Source organism: Schistocerca americana, chromosome 2 (assembly GCF_021461395.2).
Source record: "Schistocerca americana isolate TAMUIC-IGC-003095 chromosome 2, iqSchAmer2.1, whole genome shotgun sequence".
In the NCBI taxonomy this organism is placed as follows: Eukaryota; Metazoa; Arthropoda; class Insecta; order Orthoptera; family Acrididae; genus Schistocerca; species Schistocerca americana.
The window spans coordinates 575,950,497-575,963,352 of record NC_060120.1 but is presented as its reverse complement, the minus strand read 5'-3'; the positions used below and the strand labels follow the sequence as shown (position 1 = coordinate 575,963,352).

The following is a 12,856-nucleotide window of genomic DNA, read 5'->3' as shown; positions in this document are numbered from 1 at the left end:
AGTACCAGCCAAGGACATGCGAGCTAGTCACTGGCTTAATTCTGCTGCTGGGCAGAATTAAGCTGTGTTCCACCATCAGCATCTGTAGCACAACACTGCATTTCTATAGGTGGCTATGTGATGGGACACTACCTCCTCTAATAACACAACTGTCCGTAGTGCTCCAAGCTCACCCAGTAGCAACATTCCTCTGGCTCCAGGGATTCGACTGGCTCAGTCTCCAAACCAGTCATCCATCAAATGTGCAGCTAGCTACTGCAGCCTCATTGAGCAGTATCACCAATTGAGCGAAGCCACTAAATAATGAGTCATCAGCTACCCTTCTGGTTCCAGGCTCCAGATTGGATCTGCAAGGTGAGAGTGGCCAGAGGGTGCCACTGCCTTACACTCAAGCTACTCTTTGCCACAGATCTGCAAGCCATCAGCTAGCCCTGATGATTCCAGTCTTTGGACTGTATCAGCAGTGTAAGGCTGGATGGCAGGTGCCACTGCCTGACACTCTAGCCAGTCTCCGCCACTGGTCAGCAAGCTGACACCTATGCCAGATGGTTCCAGGCATCAAACAGGATCGGCAAAGTGGGGCTGGCCAATAGGTGCCACAGCCTGACAATCCAGTCAATCTCTGCTGTTGAGATCCAAGCTGTGAGCTAGTCCTAATGATTCTGGACTTTAAACATGATTTGCAAGGTGAAGGTGGCCAGTGGTTGCCATTTTTTAAACATTCTGCCCAGTCTCTGCCACTGATCTGCAAGCCGTCAGCTAGGCCTGATGGTTCCATGCTTCTAACTGCATCCACTGGTTGTGACTGGTCGGTGGGTGCCATTGCCCGACAATCCAGCCAGTCTATGCCACTGATCTGCAAGCAATCATCTAACCCACATATTTCTTGGCTTCAAACTGGAACTGCACCCTGAGGCTGGCCAGCGTGTGCCTTTGCACGACACCACAGCCAGTCTCTGCCATTGCTGTACAAGTCATCAGCTATCCCTGATGGTTCCAGCCTTCAAACTGGATCCACACAATGAGGCTGGGTATAGGGTGCCATTGCTTGACACTACAGTCAGCCTCTGAGGGTTCAGAGTTCAACTCCCAGAGTCTGCACATTCCTGCCAGCTGCCTTGAGTCATAGACTATGCTCACCAGCCTAGCTGACTAGCCTCATTGTGCCTTGGAGCTGACACCCTATTTATGTCAGCAAGGTCACCACAACCACTAGCTGTCATTGCGCTGTGGCAATATTCTTCTGCCTCAGCATACACTATCTCTTGCTACTTATTAACTGTGATCAGCTGCTGGGTTATTTTTGTCAGAGTGCTGTAAGAGAAGTGCCCAATAATAAGAACCATTTTTGTTGAGTATTCATTCTTGAATTTGTGCTCACCACAGTACTGTTGACTCCATATCACAGCTTCCTGCACATACCACTGTGGATTCAGAAGTAACCACCCTGCAAACTGGCATCAGCCAGCTGTAAATGAGAAGTAATTCATAATAATCATTTTTTTCCATCCCATCACTATGAATTAATGGAAATATTTTAAGTGGTGTTTTTAGGATTCAATTATACACTCATGATCAGAAAAAAATAAAAAGAACAGAACTCCTGGAATGCCTACAGACAGGAGGTCCATAGTCACAGGACAAGTGCATTAGTTTGCTCTGCAGAAATGATTAGCATTTCAGTCACCTTGATTCAGTACATGTCCTGTTGCCTAGTAGACACAGGGTCTGCCATTGGCCGTGATAACTTGTTCCTCGCATGATGGCACCAACGTGTATAATGCATGAGTGGCATCCTATGGTATAGCCATCCCAAGTTCACCCATAGTCACAGTGCTGGGACTGCACCCTTCGTTCCACCATATGCCACAATTTCCGACTGGTGACAAGTCTAATGAGCTGGATCAAAAGACTGACATCCTGTGACACCAAGAAGGCATGTGTTCGAACACCAACATGTGTTCTTGCATTGTCTTGCTGAAAAATAGTGTCTGGGATATTGCACAGTAAGGGTATGGCTACAGGTCACATTATGCCTTTCACATACCTCACACTGGTCACAGTGCCCTGGACACGAACCAACTGTGATCTGTGTTTGTACCCAATAGCACCCCACACCATTAGGCCTCGAGTTGGTGCTTTATGTTGTGCGAATGCAGTCACTGTGATGCCGCTTCCTCCCCCTGACTGCAGCGAACCAAAATATGGCCATCATTTTTAAACAAAAAGACCTGGTATTTATCCAAAAACAGTATCTGATGCCACTCCTGTCCCCAGTGGCATTATTCCAATCATCACTGCCATGTATCACATTTCTGCACATTCATCAAAGGCAGGCACAGAAGTGGCTGATGCACACAAAACCAATGCTGTAATAAATGGCGATGGACTGTCACCCCTGATAGTGAACAACGTGTTCCAGTGTTGGGCCAGAGCTGAGGATGATGGTGATGGTGATCTTCAGATGTGTCAATCTTATCAGAGGTTTTTTTTTTTTTTTTTGTGGGGTTTGAGGGCGCTCAACTACTGAGGTCATTAGTGCCCAGTCACAGTTGTTAGAGCACATGGAATCTAGTAAAGCTCAAGGGGAGGGGGGGACACCAGAAAGTCCTGACAATGATGCAGATAAAATAAGTAAAAAAGTTAGATGTCTTTGGACAAGCCAGTCAAAGTTATAAAATGCAGAACACGAGCAGCTGCTCGAGCGTCATCAGCTAAAATATCCGGTAAAGTAGATGGCAGGGACAGGACAACACGAGATTGACTGAAGCGGGGACACGACAATAAAACATGGCGCACTGTTAGTGCTTGACCACAAGGGCACTGCGGGGCTGGGTCACCGGAGAGCAGGTAGCAGTGGCTAAACCGGCAATGCCCAATCCGCAACCTGGTCAGAAGGACCTCTTCTCGCCGAGATGGTCGGGAGGAGGTTGTCCAAGCAGTTGGGAGCGGTTTTACTGCCCGGAGCTTGTTTCCTTGGAGGGATGACCAAGCATCCCACCACAACGACACAAGCCTCTTACAAACAACCCCAAGAATGTCAGATGACGGGACACAATGGGAGGCTGGCCGAGGCAGGAGGATTGCAGCCTTGGCTGCAGCATCTGCAGCCTCATTCCCAGGCACTCCTACATGTCCGGGAACCCACAGAAAGCTGACAGGAGAACCATTATCAGTGAAAGAATGGAGGGACTGCTGGATCCGTTGAACCAAGGGATGGACCGGATAGGGAGATCCAAGGCTCTGAAGAGCACAGAGTGAGTCAGAGCAGAGTACATACGATGAATGGCGGTGGGGGCGGGCATACTGAATGGCCTGATGGAGAGCAAAAAGCTCGGCCGTAAAGCTGGAACATTGGTCGAGGAGCCGGTATTTAAAGGTGGTGGCCCCAACGACAAAGGCACAGCCGACACCATCGTCAGTTTTGGAGCCATCGGTGTAAATAAAGGTGTGACCGGCAAGTCGAGCACGATGTTCGACAAACCGTGAGCAATACACTGCAGCCGGAGTACCCTCCTTCGGGAGCGAGCTGAGGTCGAGATAAATATGAACCGGAGCCTGGAGCCACGGTGGTGTCGGGCTCTCACCCTCTCTGAAGGTGGTAGGGAGGGCAAAATCCAATTGTCGAAGCAGGTGACGGAAGCGGACTCCGGGGGGCAGCAGGACAGACACATACAACCCGTACTGACGGTCGAGAGAATCGGCGAAGAAGGACTGATAAGAGGGGTGGTCGGGCATTGACAACAGCCGGCAGGCATACCGACACAGCAGTACGTCGCGCCGGTAGGTCAATGGTAATTCGGCAGCTTCAGCATAAAGACTCTCGACAGGACTAGTGTAGAAGGCTCCGGTCACAAGACGTAACCCCCGATGGTGGATGGAGTTGAGACGGCGTAAGAGGGATGGCCGAGCAGACGAGTAGACGAAGCTCCCATAATCCAGCTTTGATCGGACTATGGACCGATACAAGCGAAGCAGGACAGTGCGATCCGCTCCCCAAGATGAACCACTAAGAACTCGGAGGACATTAAGGGAACGTGCACAACAGGCCGCCAAATAAGAGACATGCGGAGACCAACAAAGTTCCCTGTCCAATGTGAGCCCTAGAAACTTAGTTGTTTCCACGAATGGGAGAACAATGGGACCGAGATGTAAGGATAGCAGAAGGAACGCTTTATATCGCCAAAAGTTGACACAAACCGTCTTCTCTTCAGAGAACCGGAAGCCATTTGCCACGCTCCATGAGTATAGGCTGTCTAGACAACGCTGAAGGCAGCGCTCCAGGAGGATGTTCTCTGGGCACTGCAGTAGATCGTGAAGTCATCGACAAAGAGAGAGCCTGAGACATTAGGTGGAATTCAATCCATAATTGGATTGATTGCGATGGCAAAAAGGGCTACGCTCAAGACGGAGCCCTGAGGCACTCCGTTCTCCTGGAGGAAGACGTCGGACAATACGGAACCCACACGTACCCTAAACTTTCGATCCGTTAAAAAGGAATCAATAAAAAGCGGCAGGCGACTGCGTAGGCCCCACCTGTGCATAGTGCGGAGGATACCTCCTCTCCAACAGGTATCATAAGCCTTCTCCAAATCGAAGAACACGGCTACCGTTTGGTGCCTTCGCAAAAAGTTGTTGATGATGAATGTCGACAAGGTCACAAGGTGGTCAACAGTGGAGCGGCGGCGACGAAAGCCGCATTGGACATTGGTAAGTAGCCGTCGAGATTCAAGAATCCATATTAACCGAGCATTAACCATGCACTCCATCACCTTACAGACACAGCTTGTAAGAGAAATGGGGCGGTAACTAGAAGGAAGGTGTCTATCCTTCCTGGGTTTGGGTATAGGAACATCGACGGCGTCACGCCAACGCATGGGGACCTGACCTTCGGTCCAGACGCGATTGTAGGTACGAAGAAGGAAGCTTTTGCCCGCCGGAGAAAGGTGTGCCAGCATCTGAACGTGAATGGCATCTGGCCCCGGAGCAGAGGACCGGGACAGTGCAAGCGCACGTTCGAGTTCCCGCATAGTAAAGGGGGCATTATAAGTTTCCAGATTCAGCGAGTGGAAGGAAGGTCGCCGAGCCTCTTCTGCCTCTTTCCTGGGAAGGAAGGCAGGGTGGTAATGGGCAGAGCTTGAAACCTCCGCGAAAAACTGGCCAAAGGCGTTGGAGACAGCCACAGGATCAATAAGGACCTCATTACCTGAGGTCAGGCCAGGTACCGAGGAGTGGGCCTTAATGCCCGACAGCCGGCGCAGGCTACCCCAAACGACAGAAGAGGGAGTAAAACTGTTAAAGGAGCTGGTGAAAGAGGCCCAACAAGCTTTTTCGCTGTCTTTGATGACTCTACGGCAATGCGCTCAGAGTCGTTTGTATCCAATACAATTCGCCAACGTAGGATGGCGGCGAAAGGTGCGTAAAGCACGTCGTCGAGCACGGATAGCGTCTCTACAAGCCTCATTCCACCAGGGGACGGAAACATGACGTGAAGAAGAGGTAGTACGAGGAATGGAGCGTTCGGCAACATTGATGATAACAGCCGTGAGGTCACAACTGAGAAAATCGTGATCTGGAAAGGTCGCCAGTGAGGAGTAAAGTCCCCAGTCAGCTTTCGGTATGTTCCAGCTCGAAGGACGTGGGGATGGGGTGTGGTGCAGGAGACGAACGACACAGGGGAAGTGGTCGCTCGAATAGGTGTCAGAAAGGACATACCACTCGAACCAACGGGCAAGAGTGGTAGAACAGATCGAGAGGTCCAAGTGGGAGTAGGTATGAGTAGAGTCCGAGAGGAAAGTCGGGGCGCCAGCATTGAGACAGACAAGATTGAGATGGTTGAAGACATCTGCCAAGAGGGAGCCTCTTTGACAGGATGCAGGAGAGCCCCAAAGGGGATGATGGGCATTGAAGTCGCCAAACAATAAAAACGGCGGAGGAAGCTGAACAATCAGGTACATCATGTCAGCCCGACTAACTGCGGATGACGATGGAGTGTAGATGGTACAAACTGAAAAAGTAAAAGCAGAAAGAGTAATACGGACAGCTATTGCTTGGAGTGGGGTGATCAATGGGATGGGATGGTAATAGACATCGTCCCGAACGGGCAACATGGCCCCACCATGAGCTGGGATACCGACCACAGGGGTGAGGTCATACCGCTCCGAGGTATAGTGGGTAAAGGCAATACGGTCAGTCGGGCGCAACTTGGTTTCCTGGAGACCAAGGACGAGCGGACAGTGCAGGCGGAGGAGCAGTTGTAATTCCTCCCGATTACATCGAATACCTCTTATGTTCCAATGTAACAAGGCCATCGCTAGTCAAAAAAGAGGGGAAACGAGACGGGGGAAGAGCTGGTCACCTCGACGGCCGCGGAGGGCCAGGTTTCGAGGGAACAACGCTACAACCAGCGGGAGGCGGATCCTGTTCCATCGAGTCGTCGCCAGCTGCGGTCGCTGTCCCGGGTTGTGTAGGAGGGGCAGCATCATTTGCCGACAAGAGGCCAGCTGAGCGCCTGGCAGCAGAGCATCCCGGCGAAACTGAAGACGGCTGGGAGCAGCAACTCACGGATGGAGCGTCAGGCGAAACGCGCCGGGGTGGAGAGGGGGATAGAGACTTCTTCTTGGAGGCCTTCTTGGAAGTCCGAGGAGGCACAGGGATGGTGGGCTGGACACGAAGAAGGTCCTCACGCGCGGGGTCCGTTTTGGAACGCCGGACCTCGGAAGCTGGGGTCCGGAACGTTTCCCCGATGGATGCCTGAGAAGAGGATTGCTTCTCAGGCAGCAGGAGGGGAGGAGGAGGAAGGGTGGCCCCTGGGGCAGAGGGGGCGGGGGCCACGGGGGAGGAGGATTTGGAAGGGAGGGATTTGGGAGGCGGAGGCAGAGACCTCAGATGGGGGGAGGAGGTGGAGGGGGGACAGGATAGGGGTGAGGATACCGTGGAAGGAGTGGACACGACTGAGGCAAACGAAGTGGTCAACGGCACGGGATGGAGGCGATCATACTTCTTCCTGGCCTCAGAATAAAAGAGACGATCCAAAGTTTTGAGTTCTTGAATCATCTTCTCCTTCTGATACGCGGGGAAGTCTAAGGATCTAGGCGAGTGGATGCCAGGACAACTAACGCACCGAGGTGGTGGGGTGCATGTATGTTCCTCACGAAGAGGACGTCCACATTCGCCACAAAGGGGCTCAGCCTCACACCGTGACGACATGTACCCAAAGCGCAAACACCGAAAACAGCGCATAGGAGGCGGGATGTAAGGTCGCACATCGCACCGGTAGCACATCACCTTTACCTTCTCCGGGAGAATGTCCCCCTCGAAGGTGAGGTTAAAGGCCCCGGTGTCGATGCGACGGTCTTTGGGGCCGCGCTGAACTCACCGGACGAAATTCAAGCCTCGGCGCTCCAGGTTGGCTCTGAGCTCCTTATCAGATTGCAGCAGGAGGTCCCGATGAAAAATAACCCCCTGCATCCTATTCAGTGCCAGATGCGGGACAATGGACACTGGGATGTCCCCTAGTCGATCGCACGCCTGGAGCGCCGCCGACTGTGTGGCGGAGGTGGTCTTTATAAGAACGGACCCCGAACGCATCTTACCGAGAGCCTCGATTTCCCCGAAGATGTCCTCGATGTGCTGAACAAAGAACATGGGCTTGGAGGTGGCGAACGTCCCCCCATCGGTTCGAGAACAGACCAAATAGCGGGGGAAGTACTTCGCCCCAAGCCGGCGGGCCTGTCCCTCCTCCCAGGGAGTAGCCAAGGGGGAAAGGGCAGGAGAACCAGAACCAGAGACAGTACCTTTCCTTTTGAAAGACTTGGCCGCAGAGCGATCTGATACGTGTTGACGTTTCATCTGTGAAACATCCGCCCCGATACCACCCACTCCGACCAGGGGCTCTCCCCACGGGCGCCACCCAGCCTCAGCAAGGGCCACCTAGCAGGATGACCATTGCCGGGAGTCCTGATGCCCCAAGGAGACGGGCATCTACTCCTTGGCCGACATGGGGAGGGTGCAGCTCAGGTATCGGCAGTACGATCCCTGTGTTGTCAGGGGGCTACAACCCAGAGGGTACATGACGACCCCACCACAACGGGCTGGCTACCGTGCTGGATTTCGGGTGCCATGGAAAGTCCATCATGATTGTAGGTGCAGATGGGGACGCACTATGGGCGTAACTTGTACAACCCATCAGGCGTTTAGGCCCAATTTGAGGAATAGTGGGTATGGTGACAACGCCGTTACAATGCCGAGTGCCAAGGTCTTAGTGCACTGAGGACCAGTGGTACACCACGTAAGGCGTCCTTCCCCAAAAGGCTCGTACTTCTGTAGAATTTTGAAAAATGGAGGTCAAACCCCAAGGGGGGCCATCATATGGAAGGCCGAAACGGTTGAAACTCCTTTTACTCGCCTCTTACGACAGGCAGGAATACCTCGGGCCTATTCTTACCCCGGACCCGCAGGGGGGGGTTACCAGAGGATGATCAGGGTGGTGTGACCTGACCCATTGTCGTGTTCTATGGCCTCCTGTGAACTATTCTGCACACACCCATTGCATGCACTGCCGGAACATTTTGTCCCATACAAGCAGCAATTTCCCGGATGGATGCATCACATTCTCTCATGCCAATAATGTGCAGTCTTTCAAACTTACTGATCTGTGGTATGGCTCGTGCATATATTTACAAGGCATCCTGCATGTCTGCTCAATTTGTATTGATCCATTACCTTCAGTTTATGGTGACGACGAGAGCCACAGGCACATTTTACTGGTACGTGCTGTCGCACCACAATGTAGATGTTTACCTTGAACACGTGGGCTGACATCAAATGCTTGTCATTTCTGCAGAACATACTAATGTACGTGTTCTGTGAATATGAATGTCCTATCTCTAGTCATTCAAGGTGTTCTGTTTTTTCTTCTGAACATGAGTGTACTACCGTCTTTGAGGTGGCCATAAATACCTGTAACAACACTGGAATGTGTAGTGTCATTGTATTTTCGTTCACACTGCTGTCTTTACTGTCTGAGCAATGTAATGTTAATATTTCTTTATAAAATATGTTTCATGTATTTTTATCCATTATTATTTGGGAAATTATCATAAAATGTTTATTTTGCACGTTTCATTTTGAACAAGGAGGGATCAGAAAAACATGACTTCATATATTTTCTTGGGAATGTATCACCAACATGATAAACTGTCCTAATTTAACATTTGCAACGAGCAGTTCCATCGTGTATCACATAATGAAAGCTTATTTGTCATATGATTGAACTCTGAGCAAATGAGCAACATAATAATTTTGATTCGTAAGAATGTAGAAGATACAAATAAATGATCAGTGAAAAGAAATAAAATGGTAATTCTGTCATTTTAATAAGCTTATTTGCCAAAGTGTCCTTGCTTGAACAAAGTTTAAAATGGCAGCAAGTGACATTACAATATTTTTCAAGCTACAAAATATTGTATTGCCAAAGTCGTATAGTAGAACTAGTCAGTCTTGATATGAATGATTTACCCCAAAAAATGATAGCAAGTTCTTTAAGGATATTAAGCCTATTTACAATAAGATAGACAAGTCGTATCTCCAAGTACCGCACATAAGTATGACAACAACAAAACATAATTAAGTAATGGATTACTGAATCTGAAAATCCTCCATTAGTGTGGAGTAAAAATGACATTTCTGATTAACGCAATAATATGATCAATAACTAATGAACTTATTTATGGATTTTTCTGGTACTTCTCAGTAGAATAATTCCATATTTAGGGCTGAATAACAAGTACATCGTTCCTGTTCTATTGATCAGTAGAACAAGAATAGTGAACTTGTTATTCAACCTTAAATAATGACGAACTGATATCCTATGCCACCAAACAAATTACCACATTATCTGGATGCTAACATTACTCAGTCCCAGAAACAACCTACAGTTAAAGAGAAAATACGTATGTACATATACAGCTGTGCATCTGAATAAACATCTACATGAAATATGAAGCTATCCTTACGCAAGCATACAGTTGTGAAACAGTGATGCACACAGTGGCAAAGGGAAGCATGGTGTAAACGATCAACTGAAAACACACACAGTCACCCACTGGTTTTGTGGTTTTCACTGTCAGTGTGAAGCACATATTCTCCAAATTATTGTACATTGTTTACCGAATGCAAATTCATAATTTATCATGACTGATGAGCTTGGTTGATTCTTATTTACAATCACAGATCAATTAAGTTCACAGGAATTCATTGGTGTTTACTACAGCAAATAATTTAGAAAATTGCTCGTACCGAAGTGGCCCACATTGAAATGACAAAAACATTTCCTTGCCACTCATTCCACAGTGATTTTACGCTGCAATAATTAATACTAATGATGCATCAGTCCGCAGCAAGCATTCACCAATTTAAAATCTTACCTGCTCTAGCTCCCACTAGAGCAAACAAGATACAGTTCCAAAAAATAGCAATAGTGTATTTATGCAAAACACTCTTGATACATAAACATTACCCTAGCAATGCAAGGTTCTGTAGTAAAGCAAAGTACTATCAAGTTGTGTATCATAGAAAAGGAAGACGGGGAATAATTTCTGATCTCTTTACGAGTAGATATGCTTCACCAATTTTTGTTTAATCACAGATAAATACTTACTATGCACACTGAATTAACTGAACTCTATCAGACAGTGCAACTACCAAGTTCCAAATTTGGCTGACCAGTATTATTTACAATGTTCTTGCAGGCATCCAAGAAATATAAAAATCATTTTAAAATCACTATATGATCCAGTCAGAGTCACTGAACTTTAGTTTCTCAAAAATAAAAGATAAAACTTCAAAGCTTTTCACAATATGCCTGAAATTCCCTACAGGTGCTGACATACACTTACCACAATGGAGAAGCATTGCTTCCAGACTTATTGTTGACAGTTGATGATAAGGTGACACCCATTCATATTTTAATATCTCTCACAAATCTCCTTCAGAAATCAAGTACACTAGGCCATTTTCTGAAAACATGAGACATGGACACACCTTGTTTCTGTATTATGAAAAAGATTACAACAGCCAATAAAACCTGCCAGTGACAACACTTACCACTGACAGCTGTCATAATTTGGACTGCTACGGCAAGTGTAGTGCACATCAACATTTAAAATACCTGGGGCAGCTACCAGAGGCAACCCAGACACAGACTTCCATAAGCAGGTGCGCCGACTGCATGCACCACTGCTGAATGAAGTCAATAATGATCCATAACTTCTGAAGGAGGTTATGTCAGTTGATGAAACATGGGTATATGGTTATGACATCCAAACCAAGGCCCAATTGTCCCAATGGAAACTGCCTGAAGAATGAAGATCGAAAAAAAATCGACTAGTGCTACCAGTTGTGAACATTCTTTCACTGTTTTCTTCAATTACAATGGGATAGGGCATCACGAGGTCCTGCCTTATAGTCCTACAGTCAAAAAGGAATATTATCTGGGAGTTATGTGCAATTTGTGTGAAGCAGCCCGAAGGAAAGTACCAGACTGTATCGCAAAACCACTCGAGGAAATTGCATCACGATTATGCTCCCGCTCACACCTCAATGCTTGTTTAAGATTTTTTGGGGGAAAAAAATCTTTTATGTTGCCTCAGCTATTTCATTCGTGCGACAATGGTACGTAGTAGTCAAAAGAAACAGATCGCAGATGTCAGGCAGTTAGCTTGGACCTCTCCCAACATAACCTCATTCAAACATTAGTCGATTTGTGTCTGCATCATAAAGTTGTTCCTGATTGAAAATGTCAGTTTACGAGCCTAATTCTCATCATTTGTGGTAGGTGTTGCTGTTTTGTTTCAATATGAAGAAAACAGCAGCCGAGTTTCAGCAAATTCTCTCAAGTACATATGGTAAGGACACTGTTAGTGAAAGAACGTGTCATGAGTTGTTTCAACGCTTCAAGAATGGTGATTTTAACGTCGCAGACCAGCATAGTGGTGGAAGAGAGAATGTTTTGGATGATGCAGAATTGGCGACATTGCTGAGTGACGACTTGCGTCAAACTCAACAAGAATTGGCACGATTAGTGGGAGTGACAAAGCAAACCATTTCAAAATGTCTCAAGGCTATGAGCATGACTCAGAAAGAAGGAACTTGGGTCCCGTGTGAGCTGAAACCAAGAGACGTTGAACGGCGTTTGTGTTTTTACGAACAGTTGCTTCACAGGCAAAAACTGAAGGGATTTCTGCATCGCATTGTGACCGGGAATGAAAAATGGGTTCATTATGATATTCCTAAATGCAAAAAATCATGGGGATATCCTGGCTATGCTTCCACGTCTACAGCCAAACCGAGTATTCCCGGCTCCAAGATCATGCTCTGCTTTTGGTGAGACCAACTCGGCGTCGTGTACTATGAGGTGTTAAAATCAAATGAAACAATCACAGGTGCTCATTATCAAATGCAATTAATGCATCTGAGCAGAGCATTAAAAGACAAACATCCGCAATACAGTGAGAGGCACGATAAAGTGATTTTGCAGCACGACAACACTTGACCCCACATTGCAAAAGAGGTCAAAACATACTTGGAAACATTAAAATGGAAGTCCTACCCCACCTGCCGTATTCTCCAGACATTGCTCCCTCTGACTGTTCAGATCAATAGCGCGTGGCCTGGCTGACCAACACTTCCGATCTCATGAAGAGGTTACAAATTGCATCAATTGATTCCTGGATCACTTCAAAAGATAAACAATTTTTTCGACACGGGATTTGTACACTGCCCAAAAGATGGGAGAAAGCAGTGGCCAGCAATTGAAAATACTGTGAATGATACACGTGTGGCCAATGTCATTAAA

The 12,856-nt window shown here is 47.7% G+C and overlaps 1 protein-coding gene across 3 annotated transcripts in view; it reads right to left on the bottom strand.

The window, feature by feature from the left end:
* The window catches only part of LOC124594827 (dehydrogenase/reductase SDR family member 12-like), a 92,461-nt gene that overhangs the window by 66,348 nt on the left and 13,257 nt on the right, over positions 1–12,856 (bottom strand). The gene's annotated exons all lie outside the window — the stretch shown is intronic.